A 20,366-nucleotide genomic window follows, 5' to 3' on the forward strand; every position below is an offset into this window, starting at 1 on the left:
GGACGTTTGTCCTCATCTATTTTGCCCGCCAGGCACTCTATAGGATGGGCACCTGTACATCGGCTTACTTTAGCCAGCTCCATTTTTTCCGCTCTGCGGAAAATTTTTTAACGGTCTTTGGTGGGAAGCCGGTTACTGAACTCGGGTGGAGGTGTTGGCGTCCCTCTCTGCTGGGGCTTGCTGTATAGTCCTTGTGGCTTAGCGCTTCTTTTTGATTATAATAATAATAATCTACTGGGGCTTGGCAAGGGCGTCCACCGGATCTAATTGGAAACTTCAAGTTTCTATCTCTATTTACAAAGGAACTTTTATTCCTTTTCTCTCATCGCCCAGCCTTAGACAACAATTTTTTCTCGTACCATCGAGAAACTGGACTGGATACAGCGCATGCTGTCAGTGGCGCTGATAAACCCAACAAAGAAAAAAGAAAAGGTAGTGTAACTGTTCATATTAATTGTTATATTTACCCTTCAAGGAAGGTTTATAAAGTTACTAACTAATATTAGAAGTTATGAGGTAATCTTAGATATTAACACAGGTAAGCTTAGGCTTTTAATATAGGCGAACATTAGGTTATATTAGCTGAGGAGAACTGGCAACTCCATGTTTGAAGGAGGAAGTGTGAGACTCAGACACTGGAACGTTCTAAGTAAGTTTATTCAGTTATACACAAATACAGTTACATAGAATTATCATACATAGCAGCACATATGTAGAGAACCTAGGATAACCCAAAAAAGTCAGACAGAGTGACTTACTTCCATTGGGGTCTTTTAAAACCAGACACCACTGGAACAACAAGTGTTGTGAACAGCAGTGTGGCGTCCCACGTGTCTAAGACATACTAGACCTGGAGAACTCTGTATCTAGAGGCATCCCAAAGTATGGATATGCGCCTCTGTACAGGTCCACTTACAGTAAGACAATACATTTCTTTCCCTCAGTATCGTTGGCCAATTTTTTTGGGAGAAACATGAGTTGAACTGTGGGTGTTTGTGGAGTCAGATGCATGAAGACTGGTACGTACTGGTGTCTCGATTATTATTATAATCAAGGGGGAAGCGCTAAACCCGGAGGATTATACAGCGCCTGGGGGGGGGATGTGGAAGGCATTCAGGCTTAATTTGGGGAACTGGAGCACAGATCCAATTCCCTAAATCAAGAGCCCCTCACCAACATCAAGGAACCTTCCTTGAGGGGGGTCTTGAAGGCAAAGGAACCACCAGAGGGGCTAAGAGTTGGGGAATTTGGGAGTGCAGGGTGACATGTTCTCCACCACCAAGTTAGTCCTTTATTAGTTCATGTAGTTTGGAATTTCTAGCAAGGTCAGTTGCCCCCTCATATATACCTGCTCAGGGCAGGTTAATGATGCTGATGGCTCTTGATCCGAGGAATTCAAATCCTCCTTTCCCTTCCTAGGATCAAGCCTCATTGTCTTTCCTCCTTCCTCGGGTGATGTATGACCCCTGCGGGTTTGCCACTTCCCCCCCACTGATATAATATCCTCGTTTTTTCATGATTGTAGTGGGGGTTCTTGATCCAGATGACTTAGAGCTACCCCTCCATCTCCTTGGATCAAACCTGATTGCCTTCCATTGACCATGCCAGAGGTCACAGTCTTGAATCATATTGTGTTGTAATTCAAATTTAAATTTTTATTTCATTTTAAGCAGCACATTATTATTATAATCAAAAGGAAGCACCAAACCTACCAGGGTCATACAGCACTGTTAAATGGTACAGAGATGTAATAACGATAATGATGATATTCTTTATTTCTACAAGTACACGATACAACCTATACAGACCATAGCTGACACCAGTGACTTACTATGCAGAAAGACCCTGGTTATGCAGAGCATTTCCGAGGAATTAGGTTAATCTTGTCCCCCCAGGATGTGACCCACACCAGTCCACTAACACCCAGGTACCTATTTTACTGCTAGATGTACATGGACAGCAGGTGTTTTAAGGAAACACGTCCTGATGTTTCCACCTGTACCGGGGAGTTTACATGTAATAAAACATTGTTAGACACAAAAGACAGCCACTAGTATGTGGTGCATTCCGGGGTTATATGGATGGTTGTGGCTCAGTAGGTAGCATTCTAAGCTGACTGAGTGATCTGGTATCCCCCCCTCCCCCAGCATGGGTGAAAAGTTGAGCATGTTACCTTACAACAGCTGTCACTGTTCACTTAGCAGTAAGTACGTAAGTACCTGGGTGTTAGTTACCTTACACCTGCTGTCACTGTTCACCTAGCAGCAAGGAAGTAGGTAGGCTCCTGGGCATTCGTTACCTTACACCTGCTGTCACTGTTCACCTAGCAGCAAGGAAGTAGGTAGGCTCCTGGGCATTCGTTACCTTACACCTGCTGTAACTGTTTACTTAGCAGTAAGTAGGTAGGTACCTGGGTGTTAGTCGACTGGAGTGGATTGCATCCTGGAGAACAAGATTCAAGGACCACAATGGAAATAAGACAGTCCTCGATGACGCACTGACTATTGGGTTATCCTGGTGGCTAACACTGGGTTAAAAATTCCAGCAAAATCTTATTTTATAGCACATAATATATTTAATAAAACCACTGTAGAAGTTTTAAAACTTGTTGAGAGAAAAAGTCATCATTGGGTTCAGGTCTTGGTCTGAGTAAATCAATAATGGGAAAATGTACAGACTTGGTGTTATTTCCAAAGAATTAGTTTAAGATTCTCTGTAACTCTTACATTATCAGAACATCTAAACAACTATTATTCAACTAGACATAATAATTCATGAAGAGATCTAAAACAAACCTGGAGAACACATTATCCAAAAATCTCCAAGAAATTTGCTTACTTACCTACTTACTTTACTTAACAAACAACCCTTTCTAAGACAAACGAATCTCAACTATCAATACTGTAAGCAAACAGTGGGAACTAATCTTGCCAATTGCACCCTTGTAGCTGAAGCCAACTGGTATCAGTTGCAGTCTGACAGGCAGTTATCTTAATTATTTCTACTTGGCTCTTACCATCCACAGAAATAGCTTCAACAATAAAATCACTTTAAAATACTAGTCGCAATGCTAGATACCAACAACAATCTACAAAAAATTTGCACAAGTATTATCTCCCGTTATTACAATAATTTTCAGCAAATCACTTGAGGAATAAACCTTTCAAGAGGTTCTCAAGAGAGCCAGGATAACCATTCACAAAAGTGGTGATTCAACTTATCTTAATAACTACAATGTTATTAACAATGACCACTGAAGCGAGTGATATTGCCAAGAAGAAACGTGTAGCTCTTGAGTGTTAAACAGAAATTTGACCTAATAAGGAAGTTGAAGTCTGGTACCTCAGTGGCAGGTGGTTGTGAGGAATATGGTGTTAAGAAAGTGTCAGATGTTCGTGAAAGCAAGGATAAACTTAAGAGTATATGCTTAAGTTTAGTGTAGAGCCTAGCCAAAAAAGGTTCATCAGTTGGCCCTAGGGAGTGTATGAAAATGACCCAAGATACAAGGGCTCACGAAACATATGAATGGTATGCTCAGCAACATGCAGCTGGTGTAGATAAATGGTATAAAATAGCAACACACTAGAAAAACACACAAATGCAGTATAACGTGATCCTTTATTAATGTTTTGCCCACACAAGTCACAAACAGATGTACCTGAGCAGAGATTGCATGAGTATACAGCCTCTCCTCACTTAGCGACGTACTTGTTTACTGGCAACTCAGACTTAAGACAGGCTCTCTGACCAGTATGCATACCTAAATAATGTACGTATATTATAGCTGATTTCCTCTATTTCATTTATTACAATATACAGTAAACTACTGGAGTTTACCTAGAGAGAGTTCCGGGGGTCAACGCCCCCCGTGGCCTGATCTGTGACCAGGCCTCATGGTGGGATCAGGGCCTGATCAACCAGGCTGTTACTGCTGGCTGCACGCAATCCAACATACAAGCCACAGCCCGGCTGGTCAGGTACCGACTTTAGGTGTTTGTCCATTTAAAACTATACCAGAAATGTTATAAATGATGCAAAGGAGACATTAAAACAATATCAAAGATAGTTGATACAAACTCACTACCATTATAGTATGCTCCTCACTTAGCAGCGAATTTGTTTACCGACATGGTCTTCGGAACTCCATTGTTAAGTGAGGAGAAGCTGTATATAGCGAGCATAGTGACATGAAAAGTCAGGTTGGGAATGCTGAGGAGAGGCTGTATTTGAGAAGGACCTCCACAGAATGGGCAAGTAGGTTTATTGTGTAGAATGAAGTTTCCTGAACTCCTTGCCAAGAAACTTCATCGTTATCCTACATATTAACAAACCTACTTGCCCATTCCCTGGAGGTCCTTATCAAATCCAACCTCTTCTCGGCATTCTCCACCTGACACTTCATGAGATTATACTCCCAATATATGTATACTCTTGTATTTTTTGCTCAGGTAGATTTGTTTGTGACTCAGTAAAGCCCAGTGTGTGGGCTAAACATCATCAAATGAGCACATTATACTGCAGTTGTGCCTAGTTTTCCAACATGCAGCTGGTGCTAAGGTTTGTTGTGTTGAGCTTCGCTCTGCTGCTAAGCAGCTAGCAAGCAGTATGGGCATAGAATTTTGGGTAAGTGAGGTTTGACTTTGGCACTTCTGTAATTGCCGAGGGTTGATTAACCAAAAAACTTATGGTGAGACTAAGTAAGTGGGTGGTGCACCCCATGGTCGAAGTTGAGCCGTTTGAATTAAGATTAAATGATCTGATAAAGAATGAGGGAGACAATAGTGGTGATCCTGGTACCAGATGTTGAATGATGCAGAACTTGCAGCTCTTGGTACCACCATAGGTGAACAGGATGGTGATGACAAAAATAAAGACAAGACAGTGAAGTTAACAAAACTGTCAGCAGTACTAGATGTGCTGGATGTTTTCATCATGTACACTGACCTCTCAGACAAAAGAGAAGTACAGGCCCATTATCCACATTTTTGCAGTTTTAGGGAATTTGTCATAAGGAACTGGCATCAGTGTTACAAACGAAACTGGAAATGTTATTTAAATCTATTCTTTGTTCTAAGTCTCCTATATCATCTATAGGTAGGCCTCAACCATTTATGTCTACTCGGTCATCTGTGTCTATTCAACCATTATCTCTATTCAACCATCTGTGTCTACACAGTCATCTGTGTGTACTTGAGCATCTACATCCTCCATATCTGTTTTTCTAACACCAAATGCAATGTCACTTCTGGAGCTTTGCTGTTCCTCTGACTCAGAATAAAAGTTATTCTGATTCACTTCTGTACATCATGGCAAACTATTGTTTAATCTCATCTATCCACCATAAAAAGTAAGAAAAATCACTGTGCTCTACTGTACTGTATTATGAACTCCCTTATTTTCAGTAATTTGTTGCACTATACCAGGGGTCGGCAAACTGTGGCCCATGGGCCGCATGTTGTTCTCAGCAACTTCAAATATTTATAAATAGTAAAACTAATGAACCCTCATTGTAAGTCACGTCAGTCACTTATTCATTCATTTATATTTATTTATTAGACTGATTTCTTTTCTTGGGCCCTCAAAAAAAATGTGTAAAATATACAATGTGGCATCCGTAATGAAAAAGGTTGGAGACCTCTGTATTGTACCGTATATCAATTTATTTTTAGTGTGTCCTGTTAATGTCATTGATGCAACAGATTTTCATTTAAGTGGGCACCCCTGACCCTTTGTTGATCCATTACAACCAGATTTCACTGTAATTGCAAAAATTAAGATTCCATTAATTCATTCTCTTTGAATTATTTTATTTATGTTTTGATTTTTCCATTGTTAAAACTAACTTGTATAATGTTTCTATTGTAACATTAACAATGATACATATTTCTTGTCAGATATACTTCTCTTGATTCACCTTCAGCTACAAGGGTCTTGTGTTCAATCCTCTTTTTATTGTTATTGCAGTCTAAGCAACTCAGTGTGAGAATGTTTTGCAGTATAATATTAAAATGAAATGCAAGTTAATTTACAAAATAATGCTACAGTAGATGTTAAATTACACTATTGAGTTAACCTCTTTTATATTTATTAATTGTAATATTTCGTATATTAGAAGGATGGTGCAAATGGCTGATGAAGCAAGCAACCAGGCTTGCTGGAGAAGAAATTTTGCCAAGTTGAGGATGAAGTACTCATGACTTAAGGATGAAATCACATGACAGGTAATAACAAAAATTAACATTCTTATGAAGTACAATATTTTATCGATTTAATTTTTTCATTATTAATTCTAGCTTGTCAGTGATGAGAGGTAAAAGGTATGAGAGGCATATTGTGGCCAGGTGCTGTGTCTTGGTGACCTTCAGTCATGGGAGAGAGCAAGAGTCTGGCTCAGATGTGCTAGTGCTCTGCCAACACCTGTGGAATATTAGAGTAAGCTGAAGACAAGAACATGACTAGAATTTGTCCCTGTTCTTTGAAATTAGCTTTACAGTTAGTTGAGCTTGCAAATTATATTTGTAAAGCTTTGCCTAACTTATGATTCTGCATTTTACAAGATGTATGTTTTGTACAATGTGGTAAGATGAATACTGAAGCTACCTTGACTTTCCTGGCAACAATTACCTCTTTGACTTCAAATGTTCTCTGAGACAAGCTTGACAGTTTAATACTTTAAATATTTTTTAACAGATTTGATTCTTAGAAGGAAAAAAACAGCCTGTCCATTTTGAAGTGGTTGGTTCAGGATAGCTAATTTCCAGCTAAATAGAGTTAAACAAGAAATTATTTTCACTTGCATGATACCAAGTTGCTTTTTTCACATCTTTAGTTTATTTACTTGTACAATATAGACACCTACTCAGTGACCCAGATAGGGACTGGAGGACTAGTTCATTGTGCAAAAAATCCAAATCTATGTTATAACTTGACATAGTTATAACAGTGTTGGAATGTAAAACAATGTACTCACTAGAGATGGGTGCATTGTTTAGTATTTATAGTGGTGTTATATCCCTGTTAATGCTTGCACAAGACAAAAAGATATGAAAGATTAGACCGGGTGTGATTGTGTCTGTGAGAGAAGAGCGATGTCATGTAGCATGCTGTACCTTCCTCTGCTCTTGTTTCATTCACCAGACATTGGTATATTGTTTAGTAGTGACATAGTGGTGGTGTACCCATCCTATTTTATGAGTTATAACATAAAAACTATGTGAAAAGTGCCATTGTTCAGTTAATGCAGGAAACAACTCATGTTGTCCCATTTGTGAAGACCTGAGGTGATAAACAGTATTTTATAAAATTATTTGATCATTGTATGAGGAAGCAGTCATTAATTGGGATTGGGGGAAAGGGTGTAATGACAGCCTGGAGCATAGAATTCTTTCTTTAAATAAACAGGAGCTAGTCTTCAAACAGGGCAACGATTATAGTTTTATTTTTCTTTATTTATTTCAAGATTATGTTGTTTGAAATTGCATTGTGCGAGGGAATGCTGTGTAATGATTTTATTGTAACAAAACAGTATTATATTAAGTTGAATATACTTCTCTTGATTCATCTCCAACTTTGAGGGCCTGCTCTGGATTCACATTTTTTTCTTTGATGCTATAGCTTAAGCAACTCAGTGTGGGAATTCTTTACAGTATATCTTTGATGTGAAAGTTAAGTGAAATTACAAAGTAATGCAAGATGTTAAATACTACTACTATTGAGTTAACATCTTATATTTTTTATTGTAAACTTTCATCAATTAGGGAGACAGTGCAAATGACTTCTACAGCAATCAACCTGAATACCTCTAGAAGGAACTTCAGGAAGTCAAGGATGACATCATACAACAGGTAATTGCAAAAATTAAGACTCCATTAAACTATTCTCATGCAGTATTTTATTGATGTTTTATTTCATTGTTAACTCTAGCTTGTCAGTGATGAGAGGTAAAAGGTATGAGAGGCATGTTGTGGCCAGGTGCTGTGTCTTGGTGACCTTCAGTCATGGGAGAGAGCAAGAGTCTGGCTCAGATGTGCTAGTGCTCTGCCAACACCCGTGGAATATTATAATAAGCTGAAGATGAAGGCACGACTAGAATCTGTCCCTGTCCTTTGAAATTAGCTTTACAGTTAGTTAACGTTGCAAATTATATTTGTAAAGCTTTGCCTAGCTCATGATTCTGCATTGTACAAGATGTATGTTTTGTACAATGTGGTAAAATGAATACTGAAGCTACCTTGACTTTCTTGGCAATAATTACCTCTTTGACTTCAAATGTTCTCAGACAAGCTTGATAATTTCATATTTTTAAAGCTTTTTTGTAGAGCAATGTGACAATTCAGGCCTCAGCAACACATTACTTTCAGTGTAAACAACTTTAAAAACCACATTGTTGTCCAGCAATTTATGAGGAATCTCTGGAAAGAAAGTTTGTCAGTGGGAATGTATGAAAATTTATTAGTACTGCTACTTTTGTGTAGGTGACTTTTTCTACAGGAAAAGCTCTTGAAATGAGAAATTGGAGCTAGCCTCCCTTTTCTTTGTTTAGTGTGTCCCCTGAATTTGGAGAGACAGTCTATATGTACACTGTATTAATGTTAGTGGAATTACCGACATGTTAGGTAAAAGGGCACAAGTGCAACTAAAGCAACATTTTATTGCGACAACGTTTTGCTCTCCAGGAGCTTTATCAAGCTTGACAAAGTTCCTGGAGAGTGAATGGTACCACAATTAAATGTCACGTTAGTGGCACTTGTCCTTTTACTTACGTAAACAGCAGGCCCCATTTATACAGCAGGTTAGGTTCCAGGTACCGCTGGAAAGCAGAATTTCATTTTTTCACTTGCAAATGATACAAATGCCAGATAACAAGTTTACAGTAACATATATTAAGTTAGCCATAGATCTAGGGATTAAAAAACAATAAAAAGTAAAATACATACAGGGTGCACTCATTACTTACCTTAAAATATTTGTAGTCTTAATGTAGGGTGATGTGAGTAGTATTTATTGTAAGAGGTTGGGTGTGGTAAGTATGGTAGTCAGGTGTGGTAGGTATGACCACCCCTCCCACACATATACATTTAAAGCACTGTTGAGCGATAAAATGCATATACAGTACACTCATTACTTACCTTAAAATATCTGTAGTCTTAATGTAGGGTGAGAGGTGAGTAAACGAGATCAAACGAATAAACGAGAGAGGACAGAGACGCGGAGTGTGTAAACGAGTAGACGAACGTGTCTGGTTATGGTTCATGCACGTTCATTTCCATGTTTGTGAAGCTTATACCATAATACAAATGCCTTACATTGTGTACAAGTTGTCTCCACATTGGCACAGTAGAATAAATAAAGTTCAACACTCCCATTCTCATATAACACACCATTATTAGAAGGAATGACACTGAGTGAAAGTATATGAAAGGAATAATTTTCTCCAGTTAGCTCCAATACTACTATTGTGTACACATTTCTTTGGTGTTGAACTAGAGAAAACATTGTTTCCAACAAGATGACTGGAAAAACATCTCATATTTATGTTAAATTATTCTACTGTGGGGTGTATTTATCATGTTTATATGTTATGTAGCATGTTTATTAAATAATTTTGAAAAAATATCATAGATGAATTAATGAAAATATCTGTATTAACGTAATATACAACATTTAATGCACCTCAGTGATTATTATTGCATTTTAGTATTATTATTATCATTATTAATATGGCATCTTCAAGACTAATAAGACACTCCTAGTGATTTTAATGTGTACCTTCATACCAGCACAGTGTGTAAGTTTACTTAGGTACAGGTATACACACAAGTATAATAATTTATCTTTCAACACACCGGCCGTATCCCACCAAGACAGGATGGCCCAAAAGGAAAAACGAAAGGGTCTCCTTTTAATTTTAGTAATACACCTAACATCCGACTTACGACCGAGTTCGGTTCCGAGAAACTGGTCGTAAGTCGAAATGGACATAAGTCGAACTTTACTACATAATATCAACATCACATTTTGGTATTTAATGTTTTACTTTACTTTTTATGCTGTTAGTACTGTATTTTATACTGTAAGATTTAGGATAAACACTGTGTGCAACACAAATAGTTGTTTATTTCCCAGAAATTTGGCATAAAAAAACACGGTCGTATGTCGAGTGGTCATATGTCGAGCAGGTCGTAAGTCGGATGGTAGGTGTATATACAGGAGAAGGGGTTACTAACCCCTTGCTCCTGGCATTTTAGTTGCCTATTATGACACACATGGCTTACGGAGGAAGAATTCTGTTCCACTTCCCCATGGAGATAAGCGGAAATAAACAAGAACAAGAACTAGTAAAAAAGAGAAAACCCAGAAAGGTGTGTATATTTATGTTTGTACATGCATGTGTAGTGTGACCTAAATGTAAGTAGAAGTAGCAAGATGTACCTGAAATCTTGCATATTTATGAGACAGAAAAAGATACCAGCAATCCCACCATCATGTAATACAATTATAGGCTTTTGTTTTACACTCACATGGCAGGATGGTAGTACCTCTCTGGGCAGTTGCTGTCTACCTACCTAGTATAAGTATAATTATCAGAGTACAGTAGGGTCCCACTTTACGGTGTTCTGCTAATACGGTCATTTCAAATTATGACCAAAAAACTCTGTAAGGCTCCCCCCACCTGACTCTCTAATACGGTCATTGCGCCCCACCCAGTTTGTTTACATTCTCCGTGAGCTCCGTAAGCACAACGTCTCTCCATTATGTCTCGAAACTCCAAAATGTCAAGTGTTTTTAAAAGTTATTTCATATTTTATATATACAGTGGACCCCCGCATAGCGAACTTAATCCGTGCAAGAGGGCTGGTCGTTATGCGAAATGTTCGCTATGCGAATTAATTTTCCCCATAAAAAATAATGGAAATAAAATTAATCCGTGCAAGACACCCAAAAGTATGAAAAAAAAATTTTTTACCACAAAAAAAATGTTAATTTTAGTACACACAAACTGAAAAAGGCATGCACAATTACATGACACTTACTTTTATTGAAGATCTGGTGATGATTGATGGGATGGGAGGAGGGGAGAGAGAGTGTTAGTGTTTAGAAGGGGAATCCCCTTCCATTAGGACTTGAGGTAGCAAGTCCTTTTCTGGGGTTACTTCCCTTCTTCTTTTAATGCCACTAGGACCAGCTTCAGAGTCACTGGACTTCTTTCGCACAACATATCTGTCCATAGTGGCCTGTACCTCTCGTTCCTTTATGACTTTCCTAAAGTGTTTCACAACAGTGTCATTGTAATAGTCACCAGCACGGCTTGCAATAGCTGTGTGAGGGTGATTTTCATCAAAAAAGGTTTGCACTTCAAGCCATTTTGCACACATTTCCTTAATCTTTGAAGTAGGCAATTCCTTCAATTTCTCTCTCCTCTCCTCTGAACCAGTTTCCCCAGGTCTGGCCTCTTGCTCTTGAAGTTGATCTATCAGCTCATCAGTGGTTAGTTCTTCATTGTCCTCCTCCACCAACTCTTCCACATCCTCCCCACTAACCTCCAACCCCAAGGACTTCCCCAATTCCACAATTGATTCCTCAACTGGTATACTACTCTCAGGGTTAGCCTCAAACCCTTCAAAATCCCTTTTGTCTACACATTCTGGCCACAGTTTCTTCCAAGCAGAGTTCAAGGTTCTCTTAGTCACTCCCTCCCAAGCCTTACCTATAAGGTTTACACAACTGAGGATATTAAAGTGATCCTTCCAAAACTCTTTTAGAGTCAATCCAGTGTCTGTGGTCACTTCAAAGCACTTTTGAAACAGAGCTTTTGTGTACAGTTTCTTGAAGTTGGAAATGACCTGCTGGTCCATGGGCTGCAGGAGAGGAGTGGTATTAGGAGGCAAAAACTTCACCTTAATGAAGCTCATGTCCCCATAAAGTCGCTCTGCCACGTCTGTAGGATGACCAGGGGCATTGTCTAACACCAGGAGGCACTTAAGGTCTAATTTCTTTTCAGTTAGGTAATCTTTCACATTGGGGGCAAATGCATGGTGTAACCAGTTATAGAAAAATTCCCTAGTGACCCATGCCTTACTGTTTGCCCTCCACAGCACACACAAATTATCCTTGAGGACATTCTTTTGCCTGAACGCTCTGGGAGTTTCAGAGTGATACACTAATAAAGGCTTAACTTTGCAATCACCAGTAGCATTGGCACACATGAGAAGAGTAAGCCTGTCTTTCATAGGCTTATGTCCTGGGAGTGCCTTTTCCTCCTGAGTAATGTAGGTCCTGCTTGGCATTTTCTTCCAGAACAGGCCTGTTTCATCACAATTAAACACTTGTTCAGGTTCCAGTCCTTCAGTTTCTATGTACTCCTTGAATTCATGCACATATTTTTCAGCCGCTTTGTGGTCCGAACTGGCAGCCTCACCATGCCGTATCACACTATGGATGCCACTACGCTTCTTAAATCTCTCAAACCAACCTTTGCTGGCCTTAAATTCACTCACATCATCACTAGTTGCAGGCATTTTTTTAATTAAATCGTCATGCAACTTCCTAGCCTTTTCACATATGATCGCTTGAGAGACGCTATCTCCTGCTAGCTGTTTTTCATTTATCCACACCAATAAGAGTCTCTCAACATCTTCCATCACTTGCGATCTTTGTTTCGAAAACACAGTTAAACCTTTGGCAACAACAGCTTCCTTGATTGCCGTTTTCTTGCCCACAATAGAAGCGATGGTTGATTTTGGTTTCTTGTACAACCTGACCAGGTCGGTGATACGTACTCCACTTTCATACTTATCAATGATTTCTTTCTTAATTTCAATGGGTATTCTTACCCTTTGAGGTGTAGGGTTGGCACTAGCAGCTTTCTTGGGGCCCATGGTCACTTATTTTCCACAAACAGCACCGAAAACACTGTAATAATACGAAATATTCCGAGTGTATGCTTGAATGTTACCGCGGAGGCTAGCTGGTAAACAATGGGACGGGCGGCACATGTGAGGCTGGCTGAGGGCCCACATTGGACGCGTCTCGAACGAAGTTCGCTGAGCGGGTTTTTGTCTACTATGCGGGGCAAAATTTTAGCGGACAAAGCGTTCGCTATGCGGAATGTTCGCTATGCAAGGCGTTCGCTATGCGGGGGTCCACTGTACTCTGATAATTATACTTATGTATACCTGTACCTAAATAAACTTACACACTGTACTGGCATGCAGGTACACATTAAAATCAGTAAGAGTGTCTTATGTATTGAGATGCCATATTAGTAATGATAATAATAATACTCAATAATAATCACTGAGTCTCATTAAATGTCGTATATTACGTTAATATACACATTTTCATTAATCCATCTGTGATATTTTTTTCAAAATTATATAATAAACACGATACATAACATATAAAGATGATAAATACACCCCACTGTAGAATAAATAAACATTAATGTGAGATGTGGTAGCCAGATGACTTGTACGAGTGATTCCATATTAGTAATGATAATAATAATCACCGAGTCTCATTAAATGTCATATATTACGTTAATATACACATTTTCATTAACCCTTAAACGGTCCAAAGAGATTGACGTTCAAATTCTTAGTGCTCCAAAAGTAGATTACTTTTTTTTACATATTTTCAAATATAACAAAAAAAAATGTAGATAAAAGTTTTTTACACGTTTTCAAATGTAAAACAAAAAAGAAGATCTACATTTTTTTACATACTTTCAGATGTTGAAAAAACGTATATATACGTTTGGACCATTTAAGGGTTAATCCATCTATAATGTTTTTTCAAAATTATATAATAAGCACGATACATGGCATATACAGATGATAAATACACCCCACGGTAGAATAAAAATAAATATGAGATGGGGTAGCCAGACAGCTTGAAAGAGTGACAGCAAGAATAATGTTTTCTCTAGTCCAACCTAAGAGAAAATGTTACTGGGTGTAACTGTAGAAAATTATTCCTTTCGTATGCCTTCACTCAGAGCTTCATTTCTTCTAAAAATGGTGTTACATGAGAATGAGAGTGTTCCTCTTTATTTATTCTACCATATCAATGTAGTGACAACTTGTACACAATGAAACTTGTACACAAACCAGATGTGTATACCTGGTTTGTTTACAAAACTTGTGTTCGCCTGGTTCGTCTTTCAACACACCGGCCATATCCCACCGAGGCGGGGTGGCAAAAAAAGAAAAACAAAAGTTTCTCTTTTTAAATTTAGTAATTTATACAGGAGAAGGGGTTACTAGCCCCTTGCTCCCGGCACTTTAGTCGCCTCTTACAACACACATGACTTACAGAGGAAGAATTCTGTTCCACTTCCCCGTGGAGATAAGAGGAAATAAACAAGAACAAGAACTAGAAAGAAAATAGAAGAAAACCCAAAGGGGTGTGTATATATATGCTTGTACATGTATGTGTAGTGTGATCTAAGTGTAAGTAAAAGTAGCAAGATATACCTGAAATCTTGCATGTTTATGAGACAGACAAGACACCAGCAATCCTACCATCATGTAGAACAATTGTAGGCTTTTGTTTTACACTCACTTGGCAGGACAGTAGTACCTCCCTGGGCAGTTGCTGTTTACCAACCTACTACCTAGGACTCCCAGAACTATATTATATAAAATATTTTTTCTGCATGTCACTATGTAACAAAGTTGCCATTAATTTTATTAACCCATTGACTGTTGCAACCCCAAATCCTGAGGTGTCTCCTGCCATTGCAAAATTTAAAAAAAAAAAAATTTTTTCTTATGAAACGATAGAGAATCTTTTCCCGATTGTAATGACACCAAGAGAACGAAATTTGATGGAGAACTGACGGAACTACGTTCTCGTCAATTTAGTGACCTCGGCAATATTTACGAATTGGCAATTTTGCCCACTTTGAGCAGTATTTTCAGCTAATTCCATTGTTCCAGTCGACCAAACTCATAGCTATTTCTTTAGAACTCCATTTTTTCTATCAACTGAGTACAAGAAACTGCCCATTTACCAATTTCAGCTACCCAATAACGTGGCCAATTTCACGAAAATTAAAAAATATGACAATTTCAAAATAGGATCCAGAATGAACAATGCAGACATTCCTGGCTCTAAAATAACATTTTCTATGTTTATCAGTCACATCTCTAGGCTCCTCTGATATTACTCTTGCTTTCTATTCTGAATTTTTATTCAAACAAAAAATAAAAGATTTACTGTTATGCAGACTACTGTATTATTGTAATAATTGTATAAATAATGTCAACCCATTCATGACTGCATATTAGAATGGCTGCTTGGACATTTATTGGAAAATGACATTTGTTTACTTCTGAACATCAGCAAAAATCAAACATTTCCTCTACTTTGAGCTCCATTTCAAGGTTCTTTTCATAGAAAAACCAACCAAAATCACCTCTATTTCTGTAATATATTTTTCATTCTGTCAAATGAGACCAAGAAAATGAGAATACAACCATAAATACTATATGAAAATAGACCACAAAGCCGGCATTTTAATTAAAAAAATGGTCGGAGGTTTTTTTTTCTTATTATGCACTGCGTGCTGCAGGATTTTTTTTATATGGTGCACACTGACCACACAGATCCATTCTCTCACATGTGGGCCTACCAGCTTTCTCCTGCTTGATTTGAAGCCGCTAGAATTTATGAGTATATATACGTCAAAAACGGTGGCTCATAAGACGTACACATACAACTGAAACAGTCAAAGGTTTAACCCTTTCAGGGTTTCAGACGTACTAGTATGGCTTACGCACCAGGGTTTTTGACGTACTAGTACGCCAAAATTCTAGCGCCCTCAAATCCAGTGAGAGAAAGTTGGTAGGCCTACATATGAAAGAATGGGTCTGTGGTCAGTGTGCGCAGTATAAAAAAAATCCTGCAGCACACAGTGCGTATTGAGAAAAAAAAAACTTTGACCGTGTTTTTGGATTAAAACAGTGACTTTGCACTGTATTTTCGTATGGTATTTATTGTTGTATTCTAGTTTTCCTGGTCTCATTTTATAGAATGGAAGATATATTACAGGAATTGAGATGATTTTGACTGGTTTTACAATGAAAAGTACCTTGAAATTGAGCTCAAAGTAGCAGAAATGTTCGATTTTTACCAAAGTTCAAAAGTAAACAAATCGTGCTAAGCGTCCAATACATGTCAACTGGTGAGTAATATTCTTCCACAAGTGCGCCGATATTATTTATACCATTTCTACACTAATGCAGTAGTCTGCATGACAGTAAATCTTCTATTTTTTGTGAGAATAAAAAATTCAAAGTGAAAAGCAAAAGAATGTAAGAGGGGCGTGAGGATGTGACTAATGAACAGAGGAAATGTTATTTTAGTGCCAGGAATGTCTCTTGTTTATTTTGGACCCTATTTGGAAATTGGCATCTTTTGAAATTTGTGTGACATTGGCAAAATTGCTAAATTCTGACGGCTGTACTGGATAGTTGAAATCGGTAAATGGGTGGTTTCTTGTACTCATTCGATAGAAAAAATGGAGTTCTAGCGAAATAGTTATGATTTTTGTCTACAAGTACACTGGAATTGGCCGAAAATAGGGCTCAAGGTGGGCAAAATAGCCGATGCGTAAGCATCGTTGAGACCGCTATCTTTGCAAGAGCATAATTCCGTAAGTTTTCCATCAAATTTCATACTTTTGGTGTCATTATGATCGGGAAAAGATTCTCTATCTTTTCATAACATTTTTTTTTTTTTTTTTTTTTAAATTTGGGCAACCCTGAGAACAAGTCTGGGAGAGGGCCTGGGGACCCTGAAAGGGTTAAAGAAACATTTTCTGGTTATATAATGTTTTCAGTGGATGCCGGATTTGTAATGTATTATTCACAAATAACCCGCACATAGAAGAGAGGAGCCTACGACGATATTTTGGTAAATGGTCCGACTTGGACCATTTACAAAGTCAGTGTGACTTTGTAAATGGTCCAGATTGGACCAAAACGTCGTCGTAAGCTCCTCTTCTACGTGCGGGTTATTTGTGTATTGTTCCAGTCACAGTACTGTGCCTTTTTTTGTTATTTGCAATGTATTGATTGCAGTATCTTGGTAATTCACTAATCATTTTTCAAGAAAGATCTCTGATCTGTTAAGCTTTGGGGCCTTGACAAGACTAGCCTTTGCAGCTCTGCATTACCAACCTGCAGAGGAGCCATCAATTCACTTGATTTACTGAAATGTTGTTAAAGGACTATAATATTGTTTGTGGGGATCAGTTTTATCAATGGAGAGATAGATTCATAAGTAACAGTTTGAGCTCATATCATAATGCAGTAATCAAGAAACTCATATGCTGGGTTTTTTTTTTTTTTGTAACCCAGCACACCTGTTGAGAAATCACCCCTACCTAAATCTCTAGTCAGACTTAGTTAACCTGCATACTACCCAAGTTGATGATTACTGCCTACAAATTCAAAGTGATGATGAAAAGTAGGTGTCTATTTCTTACCATCATCTGTGGCTAACAGCTGTAGTGTCTTGTTTGACAGTGTAACTACTTTGTTCTAGAATCTTAATATTCACTTGTGTATTTGCAGGAATGATCACTTTTTGTGATGCTCCTGGATCACTTGTCTGCAGAACTTCCTCCCTGGATGTCCATAATGGAAGAAAACAAGTACTTGCTTGTTCGTGCTCAGATGTGCTACTCTGGAGTATCCTAGAGTTGCTATAGTGTATCAAAGTACTAAGGAAGGGCAACCAAGGAAAAATAAGAAGAATAATGGTTTCAGATATATTAGCCATGTGACTGGAAGTACAAACCCCCAGGCTAGATGTTATATGATTTAAGTAAACAATCCTAGGGGACCGTGGATACGTTAAGTGCCATGGAAAGTAGCACAGCCTGGTCATTTGAGTTCTCATGTATGTTTTTTTTTTTTTCCTTAACAAGTCGGCCGTCTCCCACCAAGGCAAGGTGACCCAAAAAGAAAGAAAATCCCCAAAAAGAAAATACTTTCATCATCATTCAATTCTTTCACAGAGGTGCTCAGAACACAACAGCTTAGAAGCATATACGTATAAAGATACACAACATATCCCTCCAAACTGTCAATATCCCGAACCGTATATATTTTTTGATAAATATAGTTTATATTCATATACATGCAAGTTTTACTTTCAACCTGTTTTCTGAACTGACTGCCTGGTTATTGATCAAAACTGGTTTATCATAACCACAGATAATGATAAGCCAGGATAAGTGTTCAGCAGAATACTTATCCTGGCTTCTGATGAGATGTAAATTTACCTCTAGACCTACATGTAGATCAAAGTGAACATAATCATACAAGTAACATATAGTAGGGTTAAGTGGGAAGTTACACCCTGCAATTTGATAGCATAAGTGGAAAATGTAACAGCAAGCACTTGCTGGCTGGTGAATGCTCAGATGCATAACCCTGCAGCATAGCTTCTCAGATTAATTACTATGATTTAATTTATTTGATAACATTTCATAACTTAATAAAGTTTGGAGCATGAGTGGTACGAAGCTCGGAAGTTTACCATTACCATGGTTAAGTGAGACAATGAACTCTGGAATAACAACACCCAATAAAGAAGCCTAATTTGATGCTTGAGAGGATTTTTTTTTTTTTCAACAAGTCGGCCGTCTCCCACCGAGGCAGGGAAAAAAAAAAAAAAAGAAAGAAAATCCCCAAAAAGAAAATACTTTCATCATCATTCAACACTTTCACCACACTCACACATTATCACTGTTTTTGCAGAGGTGCTCAGAATACAACAGTTTAGAAGCACACACATATAAAGATACACAACATATCCCTCCAAACTGCCAATATCCCAAACTACTCCTTGAAAGTGCAGGCATTGCACTTCCCATTTCCAGGACTCAAGTCCAACTATATGAAAATAACCGGTTTCCCCGAATCCCTTCACTAAATATTACCCTGCTCACACTCCAACAGATCGTCAGGTCCCAAGTACCATTCGTCTCCATTCACTCCTATCTAACACGCTCACGCACGCTTGCTTGAGAGAAATATAGTTTAAATTTCCTTCTAGCATATTCTCTTTAATATTAATATGCTTTTGTATATAGTATTTATCCTATTATTTATTATTTTTTATTAACACATTGGCCGTTTCCCACCAAGGCAGGGTGGCCCGAAAAAGAAAAACTTTCATCATCACTCACTCCATCACTGTCTTGCCAGAGGCATGCTTACACTGCAGTTATAAACCTGCAAAGTGCTGGCAGTGTACTTCCCATCTCCATGAATCAAGTCCGGCCTGCCGGTTTTCCCGAATCTGTTCATAAATGTTACCTTGCTCACACTCCAACAGCACATCAAGTCCTAAAAACCATTTGTTTCCATTCACTCCTATCTAACACACACTTGCTGGAAGTCCAATCCCCTCACACACAAAACCTCCTTTACTCACTCCCTCCAACCTTTCCTAGACCATCCCCTACCCTGCCTTTCCTCCACTACAGATTTATACACTTGAAGTCATTCTATTTCATTCCATCTTCTCTACATGTCCAAACCTTCTCAATGACCCCTCCTCAGCCCTCTGGATTATAGTTTTGTTAATACCACACCTCCTCCTAATCTCCAAACTACAGATTCTCTGCATTATATTCAGACCACACATTGCCCTCAGATATAACATCACTGCCTCCAGCCTTCTCTTTGTTGCAACATTCACAACCCATGCCTCACACCTATTAGTCTGCGTATATACTTTTAACTTAGATTTTTAAGTGGTCAATAGAGAAAGCTTTCTTATGAAGCTCCTCTATATACTGTGACTTTGTTTATGCAGTTAAAAAGTACAATTAAAATTAAATATGTGAAAAGACCATCATAGTATATACTATTAAATTTTTGATGCATTACATATTTTCATTTGCAAACAAAGAGCACTAGAAGAGCTTTGCAAGAAAGCTTTCTGTAAATTAATTTGATTTCAGATGAGCATAATTTTATATTCAACCAATATACAAAAAAATAACTATTGTATGACCTGAATTATTGAATTTGACGCTGTAATAAAAATACTGTTGAATAACCCCTATGGGTTCAGCACTTAAATTATTGCTATTATTAATACAAATAGATGATATACCCCCCTCAAGGGAGGTTCCATGATGCTAATGAAGTGCTCTTGATCTAGGGAATTGGATCTGTGCTCCAGCTCCCTGAACTGTCTGAATGCCTTCTATCCCCCTCCCCCACAGGTGCTGTATAATCCCTATGGGTTTAGTGCTCCCCCCATGATTTTTTTTTTAATGAACTGGCTGTATCCCACCAAGGCAGGGTGACCTAAAAAGAAAAACAAAAATTTTTCTTTTTAAA

The 20,366-nt window shown here is 38.1% G+C and overlaps 1 long non-coding RNA gene across 1 annotated transcript; it reads left to right on the plus strand.

Annotated features, from left to right (window-relative positions):
• The first annotated feature begins 536 nt into the window (after positions 1-536).
• Positions 537-20,102, plus strand: LOC128699117 (uncharacterized). The gene is made up of 4 exons (XR_008408553.2): positions 537-649; positions 6,113-6,221; positions 7,758-7,844; positions 17,580-20,102. It is a non-coding gene; the product is annotated as an uncharacterized lncRNA (long non-coding RNA).
• The last annotated feature ends 264 nt before the right edge of the window (positions 20,103-20,366 follow it).

Source organism: Cherax quadricarinatus, chromosome 54 (assembly GCF_038502225.1).
Source record: "Cherax quadricarinatus isolate ZL_2023a chromosome 54, ASM3850222v1, whole genome shotgun sequence".
In the NCBI taxonomy this organism is placed as follows: Eukaryota; Metazoa; Arthropoda; class Malacostraca; order Decapoda; family Parastacidae; genus Cherax; species Cherax quadricarinatus.